Source organism: Hordeum vulgare, chromosome 7H (genome assembly GCF_904849725.1).
Source record: "Hordeum vulgare subsp. vulgare chromosome 7H, MorexV3_pseudomolecules_assembly, whole genome shotgun sequence".
Taxonomy (NCBI): Eukaryota; Viridiplantae; Streptophyta; class Magnoliopsida; order Poales; family Poaceae; genus Hordeum; species Hordeum vulgare.
This window is the reverse complement of record NC_058524.1, coordinates 221,114,879-221,129,673: the sequence shown is the minus strand read 5'-3', so window position 1 is coordinate 221,129,673 and position 14,795 is coordinate 221,114,879.

Below are 14,795 nucleotides of genomic sequence, written 5' to 3'. Positions count from 1 at the left end.
TAGGCAGTGGATCGGTGATGGATGAGATTGACGGATGTGATTCATGATGTAACAACTATAACACGGAGAGATATGTAACTAGCTCCCGTTCGTCAATCTAATGTAGGCATGTATTCCGTATGTAGTCATACATGCTTAGGGAAAAGAACTTGCATGACATCTATTGTCCATCCCTCCCGTGGCAACGGGGTCCTAATGGAAACTACGGGATATTAAGGTTCTCCTTTTAATAAAAAACTGGACCAACGCATTAACACGTGGTGAATACATGAACTCCTCATACTATGGTCATCTCCAGGAGTGGTTCCGGTTATTGTCACTCTGGGCTTGCCGAGTCATAACACATAGTAGGTGACTACAACTTGCAAGATAGGATCTAAAACACACATATATTGGCGACAACATAATAGGTTCAGATCTGAAATCATGGCACTCGGGTCCTAGTGACAAGCATTAAGCATGGCCAAGTAGTAGCAACATCAATCTAGAACAATAGTGGATACTAGGGATCAATCCCCGTCAAAACTAACTCGATTACATGAGAGATCTCATCCAACTCATCACCGTCTAGCAAGCCTATGATGAGATTACTCACGAACAATGAAAAGCATCATGGAATTGTCGATGGAGGAAGGTTGATGATGACGATGGCGACGATTTCCCCTCTCCGGAGCCCCGGACGGACTCCAGATCTGCCCTCCAGATGAAGAACAGGAGGTGGCGGCGCCTCCGAATCGTCAAACGTGAAGAAACCTTCTCTCTGATTTTTTCCGGGCGAGACGGAAGATATAGAACTGAGTTTGGGGCGGTGGTGCCACGTGGGCCCCACAAGCCCTCACGGCGCGACCTAGGGGGGTGGGCGCGGCCTTTGGGCTTGTGGCCCACTGGCACGCCCCCTTCGGTGGATCTTTGCGTAGGTATTTTACTTTTATTCCAGAAAAATTCTCCGTAAATTTTCAGGACATTCCGAGAACTTTTATTTCTGCACAAAGACAACACCATGGCAATTCTGCTGAAAACAGCGTTAGTCCGGGTTAGTTCCATTCAAATCATGCAAGTTAGAGTCCAAAACAAGGGCAAAAGAGTTCAGAAAAGTAGATACGGCGGAGACGTATCAACTCCCCCAAGCTTAAAGCCTTGCTTGTCCTCAAGCAACTCAGCTAACAAACTGAGATAGACAAAAGAAAAACTTTGACGAACTCTGTTTGATCTTGTTGTTGCAACTATGTCTAACTCACAACCAGAATTTCAGCAAGATCACAAGCAAACCACATAAGCAAGTGACATCTAGGTCTCACGGTAAACTCATATCAATGGCATAATCAACTAGCGAGCAAATAATAATAAGTCTCAAACGTCAACACTTCAATCAAAACAACATGAAGCAGTACGAATAGATGGTATCTCGCTAGCTCTTTCTGAGACCGCAAAACATAAATGCATAGCACCTTCAAAGACCAAGTGCTGACTAAACATTGTAATTCAAGGCAATGAAGATCCATTCATAGTCATAGTCAACATAGTTAAATGCAAAGCATAAAAAAGACAGAGGTGCTCTCTAATTGGTGCTTTTGTAAGAGGAGGATGACTCAACAGGAACATAAATAGATAGGCCCTTCACAGAGGGAAGTATTGATTTGCAGAGGTGCCAGAGCTCAAGCTTTGAAAACAGAGATAATAATTTTGGGTGGCATGCTTTCATTGTCAACGCAATGACTAAGAGTTCTCAACATATTCCATGCTACAGATGCTATAGGCGGTTCCCAAATAGAAAAGTAAAGTTTTGACTCCCCCACCACCAATCAATCACACTCCACGGCTAGCCGAATCCTCGGGTACCGTCCATACCAACATCAATCCTGGGGAGTTTTGTTTGCAATTATCTTTTCGATTTGAGCATGGAACTGGGAATTCCAATTACCGGCCCCTTTCTCGTGAATGATAGTGAATAAACACATATCGAGGATAACACGCCTAGCATGGAAGATACCAATAGCCCCCTGTCACCACATGAGCGGTTCGGGCATGCAAAATAGATTATTTCTTGAAGATTTAGAGAGTGGCACATGCAAATTTACTTGGAACGACAGGTAGATACCGCACATAGGTAGGTATGGTGGACTCATATGGCACAACTTTGGGTTTATGGAGGTGGATGCACAAGCAGTATTCCCGCTTAGTACAAGTGAAGGCTAGCAAAAGACTGGGAAGCGACCAACTAGAGAGCGACAACAGTCATCAAAATGCATTGAGATTAACTAACATTGAGTGCAAGCATGAGTAGGACATAAATCACCATGAACATGAATATCATAGAGGCTATGTTGATTTTGTTTCAACTACATGCGTGAACATGTGCCAAGTCAAGCCACTTGAAACATTCAAAGGAGGATACCATCCTATCATACTACATCATAGTCATCTCAACATTCATGTTGGCAACCAAGACAAACCATTATAAGCTCCTAGCTAAGTAAGCATGGCATAAACAACTATGATCTCTAAGTTGTCATTACAAACATGATTCTCTCACAACAAAGTTGAATAAGGCATGATGAGCTAGTCATATTTACAAAAACAAAATAGATCGAGTTCATACCAGCTTTTCCAGGCTCAGTCACTTCATCATATATCATCATTATTGCCTTTCACTTGCACGACCGAATGATGTGAACAATAATAAGAGTGCTCGTGCATTGGACTAAAGCTGGAATCTGCAGGCAAACACAAAGGAGAAGACAAAGTAATATGGCTCTTTGAAAGCTAAACAGGATGCATGCAAGAGCCACTAAACATTGTAACCAATATCTTCTATCTTGACCCAAAGAAAAAGAAACTATTTACATGGGAAAGCTCCCAATAAGCAAAAGAAGAAAAGAAAATATTTTTTGGGTTTTCTCAAACTAGACAGACACATGAAAAGAAAACTAGAAAAAGAAAATAAACTAGCATGGACGATACAGTGGCAAAGTGTGAACACCGGCTAACAAATTGAAAGCATAAGGAAGAATGTAAAGTCGGTGAGAACACGTACTCCCCCAAGCTTAGGTTTTTGGCCTAAGTTGGTCTACTCCCAAGGATGGTCCCGGCGAAACCCAAAATCATAATGGGGGTTATACGGGAGCGCTGCAGCCACTGCCTGAATAGCTACCTCACAGAGACGAGCAACCTTTGCCTCCCTCTCATACTCCTCTGCCTCTCCTCTGGTTATGTAATATCTCCGTTTTACCTCAAAGTCAAAGAAGGCAGGAGCAGGAAGGGTAATATGGAAAACACGTTGTCGGTTAAATGTCAAACAGTATAGGAGGGATTCCTCATCCCTCTCAAGGAACTGGTAGCGTGTCAAAGCGATGCGGTCAAGGAAAGCTGTATGGAGCGGGGGATCTCCTTCACGGATGGGTACTCCAAGAAAATTTCCTATGCGAGTGGCATAGATCCCACCAAAGAAATCCCCTTCATGAGCACTCTTATTCAGCCTCCTTGCTATAATAGCTCCCATGTTGAACCTTTTGTCACCCGTCACTGCGCTCTGAAGGATACTAAGGTCGGGTGCGCAGAGGTGACAATGCTCAATCTTGCCATTAATGCATCTGCCTATGAAGAGGGCAAAATAATGCAACGCAAGAAAATGAATACTCCCCATGGTAGCTTGCGTAATGTCTCTAGTTTCTCCAACAGTAATACCACAGCAAAAATCTCTAACCGAAGATTTAGGAGGATCATTGAGGCTACCCCAAATAGGTATTTTGCAGATTCTATTGAAATCCTCTAAATCCATGGTATACGATTTATCATAGAGATCAAACAGTACCGATGTCTCACGGCCAGCTTAAAATTTGAATCTACGAACAAAAGAGGCAGTGAGAGCAACATACTGTTCACATTTATAGCAGATGAATTCTTCAAGTCCGACGTTGTGAACAAGTGCATCAAACTCATCTTTGAAACCTGCCTCAATCATAAATTCATCAGAAGGCCATTCACATGGTTGTACCTGCGCATTCCTTGGTTGGTAAGGATCATGCTCCCGAATCGCAAGACGGGGACCTCTCTTGCTTGAGGAACCACCATGAAAGTTTCTCTTGAACATCTTCCTTTTCTGAAAATTTCAGTGATTCTAAGGAAAGGTGAACAAGGATCAAGGAAACTCGTAGAAACTACTCCCACAAGTGCCTAGAGGAAATATTACGCATCAAAACTACTTGGGACCAGCTATAATTAGCATGCAAAGCTCAAGAACATGGTCACCAAGGCAGCAAAATACGCGGAGTATAAGGCACTAGAGCAAAAACAGATTGGACCAATGGAGGAGTCACTTACCAAGGAGTAATTTCCCCAAAACAGTTCGTAGAACGGTGATTTGAGCAAAGAGATCGAAAATCCCAGCAAGAGGAGCAAGAACACAGGTTTGAGCTGCGAAACGATTTTTTCTGGAGGTAGGAGAAGGAGATAAGAGCAAGAATGAGTGGAGGGGGTGCCTGTGGGCCCCACAAGCCTGGGTGGCGCGGCCAGGGGGGTGCCCGCGCCCCTAGGGCTTGTGGCCCACTGGTGTGGCCCCAGACAAGCTCTTTATCTCAGAATTTTTCAAAAATTCCAGAAAAAATCATACTTGATTTTCAGGACGTTCAGAGAACTTTTATTTTCGGGGTACTTTTCTACCGGATGCTAAAACAGAAAACAGGGAAAACTAAACTAAACCTATCATTTTTCTTCTAAGCAACCTATAGTGAAAGCTTGGAACACAGGTTTGTGACTCCTCGATTCATCCATCTCATGGTTATCGAAAGAAATCCGTCACTGAGGTTGATCAAGCCTATTTGACAAACCTTTTCAAATCACAAAAGAGAATGGAGAATTTTCGAATAGTCACTAGGTCACCTCAATGGGGATATCTATCTCCCCAACAAGCAAATCATACTTTATCTTGACACGAGGTATAGGGCATTCAAAGCTCCCAATAAGAATCGATGAAGTTTTTTCGATAGCATTGGTGCAATGTACTCGATATTGTTTCTTCGGAAAGTGCACCGTATGCTCATTACCGTTGACATGGAAAGTGACATTGCCTTTGTTGCAATCTATAACAGCCCATGCAGTGTTTAAAAAGGGTCTTCCGAGGATGACCGCCATGGCATTGTCCTCGGGAATATCCAAGATAACAAAGTCTGTTAAGATAGTGACATTAGCAACCACAACAGGCACATCCTCGCAAATGCCGATAGGGAAAGCAGTTGATTTGTCGGCCATTTGCAGAGAGATCTCAGTGGGTGTCAACTTATCCAGTTCAAGTCTACGATCAAGAGAGAGAGGCATAACACTAACACTGGCTCCAAGGTCGCATAAAGCAGTTCTAACGTAGTTAACTTCAATGGAGCAAGGTATAGTGGGCACACCGGGATCACCTAGTTTCTTAGGAGTTCCACCCTTGAAGGTATAATTAGCAAGCATGGTGGAAATCTCAACCTCAGGTATCCTCCTCTTATTAGTCACAATATCTTTCATGTACTTAGCATACAGAGACAATTTGAGCATATCTGTCAAACGCATTTGCAGAAAGACACGTCTGATTATTTCAACAAATCGCTCAAAATCCTCATCATCCTATTTCTTGGATGGTTTGGGAGGAAAGAGCATGGGTTTCTGAACCCATGGTTCCTTTCCTTACCATGCTTCCTAGCAGTGAAGTCATTCTTATCGTACCTTCTATTCTTAGGTTGTGGGTTATCAAGATCAACATGTTCAATCTCCACATCCTTATCATTGCTAGGCTGAGCATCAACATGAACATCACTATTGATATTATCATTAGGCTCATGTTCATCACCCGATTGTGTTTCAGCATCAGAAACAGGGGCATCATTTGGACTCTCAGGTGTAGCAGCAACAGGGTTGCCAGCGTGCAGGTTCCTATGATCTTTCTTCTTCTTTCTAGGATGACTAGGTGCATCAGTGTTAACTCCTTGAGAATCTTGTTCAATTCTCTTAGGATGACCCTCAGGATATAATGGTTCCTGGGTCATTCTACCGCCTCTAGTAACGACTCTGACAGAATTGTCATTCAACTCATCGAGCAAGTCATTTTGAGCTTTAAGTACTTGTTCTACCTGAGTAGTAACCATAGAGGCATGTTTACTCAGAAGCTTAAGATCATTGACATTTCTGTCCACACAAGCACTTAAATGACTAAGCATACGAGCATTCTGTTCCCATTGTCTGCTAACATAATCATTGAAACTCTGTTGTTTGGCAACGAAGTTATCAAATTCATCCAGCCATAGGCTAGGAGGTTTATCAAAAGAAATATCACTCTCGTCAAACCTACGCAGAGAATTTACTTCTACTACCTGTATCGGGTTATCGAGACCATGGATCTCTTCGATAGGTGGTAGATTTTTGACATCTTCAGATTTAATGCCTTTCTCTCGCATAGATTTCTTGGCTTCTTGCTTATCTTCAGGACTGAGGAATAGAATACCTCTTTTCTTCGGAGTTGGCTTAGGAGGTGGTTCGGGAATAGTCCAAGTATTCTCATTGCACAAGATGCTATTCAGTAGGATCTCAGCTTGTTCTACAGTTTGTTCCCTAAAAACATAACCAGCACAACTATCTAGGTGGTCTTTGGAAGCATCGGTAAGTCCATTATAGAAGATATCAAGTATTTCATTCTTCTCAAGAGGGTGATCAGGCAAAGCATTCAGTAGCTGGATGAGCTTCCCCCAAGCTTGTGGGAGACTCTCTTCTTCAGCTTGAGCGAAGTTGTATATTTCCCGCAAGGCAGCTTGGTTCTTATGGGCAGGGAAATATTTTTCAGAGAAGTAGTAGAGCATATCCTCGGGACTACGCACACAACCAGGAGCAAGAGAAGTGAAAAAAGTCTTAGCATCATCCTTTAGCGAGAAAGGAAACAGCTTGAGGATATAGTAGTGGCAGATCTTTTCCTCACTAGTGAATAGGGTGGCTATATCGTGCAGTTTGGTAAGATGGGCTACAACCGTTTCAGACTCATAACCGTGAAAAGGATCAGATTCGACCAAAGTGATTAACTCAGGGTCAACAGAGAATTCATAATCCTTATCGGTCACAAAGATAGGCGAAGTAGCAAACTTCGGGTCGTATTTCATCCTAGCGTTCAGAGATTTTTCTTTCCACTTGCGTAGTAGTTTCTCAACATCATAGCTATCCTTACACGCAAGAAAATCTCAGCTATCTCTCCCTCCATAACACAGCGCGTATCAGGCATAACAGGAAATTCAGGCATAGTAGCAGGTTGTACTTCAATATTATCACAGTTTCAGAAGTATCATCACGTCTAGCAGCAACTCTAGCAATATGTGCATCAAGGAATGCACCTAGTGGCAAAGCAGTATCATGCATAGTATCAAGCATAGCATCATCAGGCATAGTATCAAGCATAGCATCATCAGGCATAGTATCAAGCATAACATCATCAGGCATAGTATCAAGCATAGTAGTATCAAGCACAGGCGACATATCAAGATTTCTAGCAGGAGGCGAAGTTGCAAACTTACTCAAAACTGAAGGTGAGTCAAGTGCAGAACTAGATGGCAGTTCCTTACCTCTCCTCGTAGTGGAAGGCACGATTTTAGTTCTTGGATCTTTCAGATTCCTCATAGTGACCAGCAGACGTCAATCCCAAGTGACTCAGAGAATATAGCTATGCTTCCCCCGCAACGGCGCCAGAAAATAGTTTTGATAACCCACAAGTATTGGGGATCGCAACAGTTTTCGAGGGTAGAGTATTCAACCCAAATTTGTTGGTTCGCCAAAGGGGAAGCGAAAGAATATTCTCAAGTATTAGTAGCTGAGCTTGTCAGATTCAACCACACCTGAAAGATTAGTGTCTGCAAGCAAAGTATTAGTAGAAAAGAAGTATGATAGCAACGGTGCCAGAAACGATCTGTTGATGGCAGACTATTCCTAACTGTTGTATCAATGGGGCCAGTAGGTTGCACGTGGGCGAATAACTATTCTTCCCCGACAACGGTGTCGGAAAAGATCTTGCAACAAGTAACAGCGAAGTAGCAAGGACCAGTAGCAGCAGCAGCAGCAGAGTAACAATAGTAGCAACAATAGTAGCAAAGTGACAGCAGTAGCAGCAAAGTGTCCCAATCCCTTTTGTAGCAAGTGACAAGCCTAGCCAAAGTAACGTAGCAAGGACCAGTAGTAAAAGACTCGTAGGTAGTGGATCGGTGATGAATGACTTTGACGGATGTGATTCATCATGTAACAGCTATAACACAGAGAGATATGTAACTAGCTCCCGTTCGTCAATCTAATGTAGGCATGTATTCCGTATGTAGTCATACGTGCTTAGGGAAAAGAACTTGCATAACATCTATTGCCCATCCCTCCCGTGGCAGCAGGGTCCTAATGGAAACTACGAGATATTAAGGTTCTCCTTTTAATAAAGAACCGGACCAATGCATTAACACGTGGTGAATACATGAACTCCTCATACTATGGTCATCTCCGGGAGTGGTTCCGGCTATTGTCACTCCGGGGTTGCCATGTCCTAACACATAGTAGGTGACTACAACTTGCAAGATAGGATCTAAAACACACATATATTGGCGACAACATAATAGGTGTAGATCTGAAATCATGGCACTCGGGCCCTAGTGACAAGCATTAAGCATAGCCAAGTAGTAGCAAAATCAATCTAGAACATAGTGGATACTAGGGATCAATCCCCGTCAAAACTAACTCGATTACATGATAGATCTCATCCAACTCATCACCGTCCACCAAGCCTACGAGGAGATTACTCATGAACGATGAAGAGCATCATGGAATTGTCGATGGAGGAACGTTGATGATGACGATGGCGTTGATTTCCCCTCTCCGTAGCCCCGAACAGACTCCAGATCTGCCCTCCGGATGAAGAACAGGAGGTGGCGGCGCCTCCATATCGTAAAACGCGATGAAACCTTCTCTCTGTTTTTTCCGGGCAAGACGGAAGATATAGAACTGAGTTTGGGGGCGGTGGTGCCACGTGGGCCCCACAAGCCCTCACGACGCGGCCTAGGGGGGTGGTTGCGGCCTGTGGGCTTGTGGCCCACTGGCACGCCCCCTCCGATGGATCTTTGCGCAGGTATTTTTTTTATTCCGAAAAATTCTCCATAAATTTTCAGTACATTCTGAGAACTTTTATTTCTTTACAAAAACAACACCATGGCAATTCTGCTGAAAACAGCGTTAATCCGGGTTAGTACCATTCAAATGATGCAAGTTAGAGTCCAAAACAAGGGCAAAAGAATTCGGAAAAGTAGATACGACGGAGATGTATCAAGATGCAAGCTGAAGAGCCTTATGGACCCGGATTCCAGACAGGTGCAACACCACCTACTCGTGCGTGGTTTCATGGATGGCTATCGATGGCAAGGTGATGAAGATGATTATGAAGTCGTCCATGGGGGCCGGGCAAGAAAAAAGGAAGGGTTGCAAGACAATAGCGGCGAGGGCGGGCGAGAAGATGAAGAATCTCCAGGACATGATGCAGGACACAGTCATCATGTAGAATATGCCGGAAATGATGATGAGGAAGATCAAGAAAAAGGGCATGATCATGAAGATGAAGATGCCGAAGAAGACGACAATGGACCATCGATGGGCTGGTTGCAGGACCCTCATATTCAAGAGCTGCTTCTCAAGCAGACGGGTAACGCAAGAGCTGCCGCCCGAGAGAAAGCCAAGCTGGATCAACTGGAGATAGACGCGGTTACTCCATTGTATGAAGGATGCAGGCCCGAGGATACCCGCCTGAAAGTAACGCTCATGGCTCTGGAGATGAAGGTATAACACAAAATGATCGACAAATGCTTTGACGAGAACATGTCATTCTGGCACGAACGTCTTCCCATGGGGAACAAGTGCACGAACAGTTTCGAGGAGGTGAAGAAAATCGTGTCTCCTCTGGATTTACCACACGTGAAATACCATGTGTGCATGAACGATTGCATCATTTATCGGGACGAGCACGCAGAGTCTACCATATGTCCGGTGTGCGGCGTTACTCGATACAAGAAGAGGAAGAAAGCTCCTCGAAAAGTGGTGTGGTAATTTCCGATCACTCCTCATCTACAGCAGTATTTCACGGACCCTACGCAAGGAGAGCTCCTGCGTTGGCATGCGGATAGGGAGGGGAAGAAGCGAGAAGATGAAGGAAATGATCCAGAGATAAATAAAAAAGACAAGATGCTGAGTCACCCTAAGTATGCGAGCTAGTGGCAAGCATTGAACTTCGAACACCCAGAATTTGGGAACGATTCAAGAAACATCTTGTTGGGAGCGAGCACCGATGGAGTCTGCCCGTTTGGAAGCCAGAGAAGCACACATAGCTCCTGGCCTGTGTTTGTGTGGATGTACAACCTCCCCTGGATGTGCATGAAGAGGAAGTACATTCACATGAGTATGCTAATTGAAGGGCCGAAACAACCGGGGAAGGACATCAATCTGTATCTGGGGCTGCTGAAAGAGGAGCTAGACATGCTGTGGAAAACGCCTGCCAATACGTGGGAAGCCGCAACGAAACAATATTTCCCTATGAGAGCCGCACTGCTCACGACGGTGCACGACTATCTCGGTTACGGATATGTCGCGGGGCAGGTGGTCCATGGATTTTGTGCATGTGTCAGGTGCATGGATGACACAACGTATCGCCAGCTAGATAGAGATCTTGGGTCTTCGAAAACCGTGTTCATGGGACATCGAAGGTGGCTTCGCGACGATGATGCATGGAGAAAACGAAAGGATTTGTTCAATGGTGAAACCGAACCCCGAAGAGCCCCACGTACGAGGATCGGCGAGGAAATAGACGAGCTGTTGAAAAATTGGAAAGAGTGCCCACCGCCGGGAAAGAAGCGAAAGGCGCCAGAGCCGCTTCTGAAGGTATGGAAAACGAGGTCTGTTTTCTGGGACTTGCCGGACTGGAAGATCCTCCGTGTGCCTCACAGCCTTGATGTCATGCATATCACGAAGAACTTGTGCGAGAGTCTGCTTGGTACCTTGCTCAACATGCCAGAGAGGACCAAAGATGGGCCGAAAGCAAGGGCAGACTTGCAATGAATGGGCATCAGGGAGGAGCTTCACGCAAAACACCCTAATGATGATGATTAGGCGAAGGACACGAAAAGTCATCGCAAAGGCAAAAAGGCCAAGAAGATCGAATATGACTACCCTGCCGCGTGCTTCACTCTAAGTCAGAAGGAAATCGATCAGTTTTTCACCTGCCTCGTAGGAGTAAAACTTCCTTACGGTTACGCGGGGAAGATAAGCAGATACCTAGACTCTACGAAGCAGAAGTTCAGCAGGATGAAGTCTCACGACTGTCACGTGCTGATGATGCAGATACTTCTAGTTGCAATCCGTGGGATCATGGACGCGCACGTCCGTGAAACCCTATTTGGCCTAATGCTTCCAGTTGCTCAACAATTAGCAATTGTCTTGCAATGGCCCACCAGCGTGTGGGATCGCGGCAGTTTTCGAGGGTAGAGTATTCAACCCAAATTTGTTGGTTCGACACGATGGGAGTGAAAGGATATTCTCCAGTATTAGAAGTTGAGTTGTCGGCTCAACCACATCTGAAAGATTAGTATTTCCAAGCAGGATATAAGCAGCAAAGGTAGTATGATAGCAACGGTGCTAGGAAATAATCTATTGACGGCAGATTATTCCTAACTGAAGTATCAATGGCGCCAATAAAGTATTGTAGCAGGTAGTAGCAGTGTAACGAGTAACCTAAGTGGCAAGGAACAACAATAGTGACAGGAGTAGCAAGTAGCAGCAGTAGCAAGTAATAGCAACAGGAAGTAACAGTAGTAGCAACAGTAGTGGCAGCAGCAGCAGGACAAAGCAAGTAACAGTAGTAACAGCAGGAGAGCAAAGCAAGTAATAGCAGCAGTGGGACAAACTCATAGGCAATGGATCGGTGATTTGTTGGATGACATTCATCATGCAACAGTTATAACACGGAGAGATATGTGGCTAGCTCCCGTTCGTCAATGTGATGTAGGCATGCATTCTGTGTGTAGTCATACGTGCTTAGGGAAAAGAACTTGCATGACATCTATTGTCCATCCCTCCCGTCCAAGCGGGGTCCAAATGGATACTACGAGATATTAAGGTTCTCCTTTTAATAAAGAACTAGACAAACGCATTAGCACTTGGTGAACACATGAACTTCTCAAACTATGGTCATCACCGGGAGTGGTTCCGGTTATTGTCACTCCGGGGTTGCCGGATCATAACACATAGTAGGTAACTACAACTTGCAAGATCAGATCTAAAACACACATATATTGGTGACAACATAATAATTTCGGATCTCAATTCATGGCACTCGGGCCCTAGTGACAAGCATTAAGCATGGCAAAGTAGTAGCAACAACAATCTCAGAACATAGTGGATACTAGGGATCAATCCCCGTCAAAACTAACTCGATTACATGATAGATCTCATCCTACTCATCACCGCCCAGTGAGCCTACGAATAGATTACTCACGAACGATGATGAGCTTCATGGAATTGGAGAGGGAAGAAGGTTGATGATGACGATGGCGACGATCTCCTTCATCCGGAGCCCAAAACAGACTCCAGATCTGCCCTCCAGGGCAAGAACGGGATGTGGCGGCGCCTCTGGATCATGAAACGCGATGAACTCTTCTCTCCTGATTTTTTCCGGGACGAAAGGGAATAAATAGCGCTGGAATTGGGGGCGGCAGAGCCACGTGGGCCCCACAAGCCTGGTAGCCGCGGCCAGGGGGGGAGGCCGCGGCTACATGGCTTGTGGCCCACTGGCCTGTCCCCTCCGGTGGATCTTTGCATAGGTATTTTTCAAATTTTCCAGAAATATTCTGCGTAAATTTTCAGGACGTTCCGAGAACTCTCATTTCTGCACAAAAATAACGCCATGGCAATTCTGCTGAAAACAGCGTCAGTCCGGGTTAGTTCCATTCAAATCATGCAAATTAGAGTCCAAAACAAGGGCAAAAGAGTTTGGAAAAGTAGATACGATGGAGACGTATCAACTCCCCCAAGCTTAAAAACTTACTTGTCCTCAAGCAATTCAGTTGATAAACTGAAAGAGAAAGAAAAACTTTGACAAACTCTGTTTGATCTTGTTGTTGCAACTATGTCTAACTCATAACCAGAATTTCAACAGATCACAAGTTAACCACATAAGCAAGTGACACATAGGTCTCACGGTAAACTAATATCAATGGCATAATCAGTTAGCGAGCAAATAATAATGAGTTTCAGATACCAACAATTCAATCAAAACGAGTATGAACAATATGAATAGGTGGTTGATACGTCTCAAACGTATCTATAATTTTTGATGGTTTCACGCTGTTATCTTGTCATCTTTGGATGTTTGATGTACCTTTTATATCTTTTTTGGGACTAACTTATTAATTCAGTGCCAAGTGCCAGTTCCTGTTTTTTCTGTGTTTTTGGCTCTTTTCAGATCTGATTTTGGTAGGAGTCCAAATGGCTCCTTTTGCGTTTGTGCCAAGCAAAACCGTTATGATTAGTCTTAGGGATAATCGTTTGGTCATGCTGAAAAAGACAGAAACTTTCTGCTCACGAAAATAATTTTCATTTGGTTTCTGTAAGAGCTTTTGAGTTGATTATTTTTTCTGCTGATTTCTACGCAAATTCTTCAGACTGTCGTAAAGTTTCAGAATTTTTGAAGTAACCAAAGTATACGAAATATACAGATTGCTACAGACTGGTCTGCTGTTAACAGATTCTGTTTTTGTTGTGTTGGTTGGTTATTTTGATAAAACTATGGATAGTATCGGGGGGTATTAGCCATGGAAGATTGAAAATACAGTAACCCAACATCAATAGAATTTAAGTTTGCTACAGTACCTAAGGAAGTGGTGGTTTGCTTTCTCATACTAATGTTATCACGAGTTTCTGTTTAAGTTTCGTGTTGTGAAGTTTTCAAGTTTTGAGTGAAGTTCTTATGGACAGAGAGATAAAGAGTGGCAAGAGCTCAAGCTAGTAGATGCCCAAGGCACCACAAGAGATTCAAGGATGCCGTAAAAGCCTAAGCTTGGGGATTCCCCGAGAAGGCATCCCCTCTCTCGTCTTCAATCCATCGGTAACATTACTTGGGGCTATATTTTTATTCACCACATGTTATGTGTCTTTGCTTGTAGCGTCTTGTATATTAAGAGTCTTTTATTTTTGTTGTGTCACAATCATCCTTGCTGCACACCTAGAGAGAGAGACATGCACTCACCGTGATTTTCTCGAGCTTCACTTATATCCTTCGGTAGACAATTCAGCTCACATGTCCTTCACTTATATCTTTTGAGCTAGATACTTTTGCTCTGTGTGTTTCTCTTATATATTTTAGAGCACAACGGTGCGTGGCTTGATAGTTGATCTATGCTTTGAAAGTAGTCTCAAAAGGGGTAGTTATCCAAAGGGATACGAAAACTTCCACCTTCATGTGCATTGAATAGTTATAGAAGTTTGATTCATCTCATTTAGTTTTGAGTCATGGTTTTGGTAATATTGAAGTTATGCTAGTAAAGTGTTGTGGATCTAGAAATACTTGTGTTGAAGCTAGTGATTCCCGTAGCACGCACGTATGGTGAACCGCTATGTGATGAAATCTGAGCATGATTAGTCTATTGATTGTCATCCTTTGCGTGGCGGTCGGGATCGCGCGATGGTTTATACCTACCAACCCTTCCCCTAGGAGTATGCGTTGAATGCTTTGTTTCGATTACTAATAAAACTTTTGCAACAAGTATATGAGT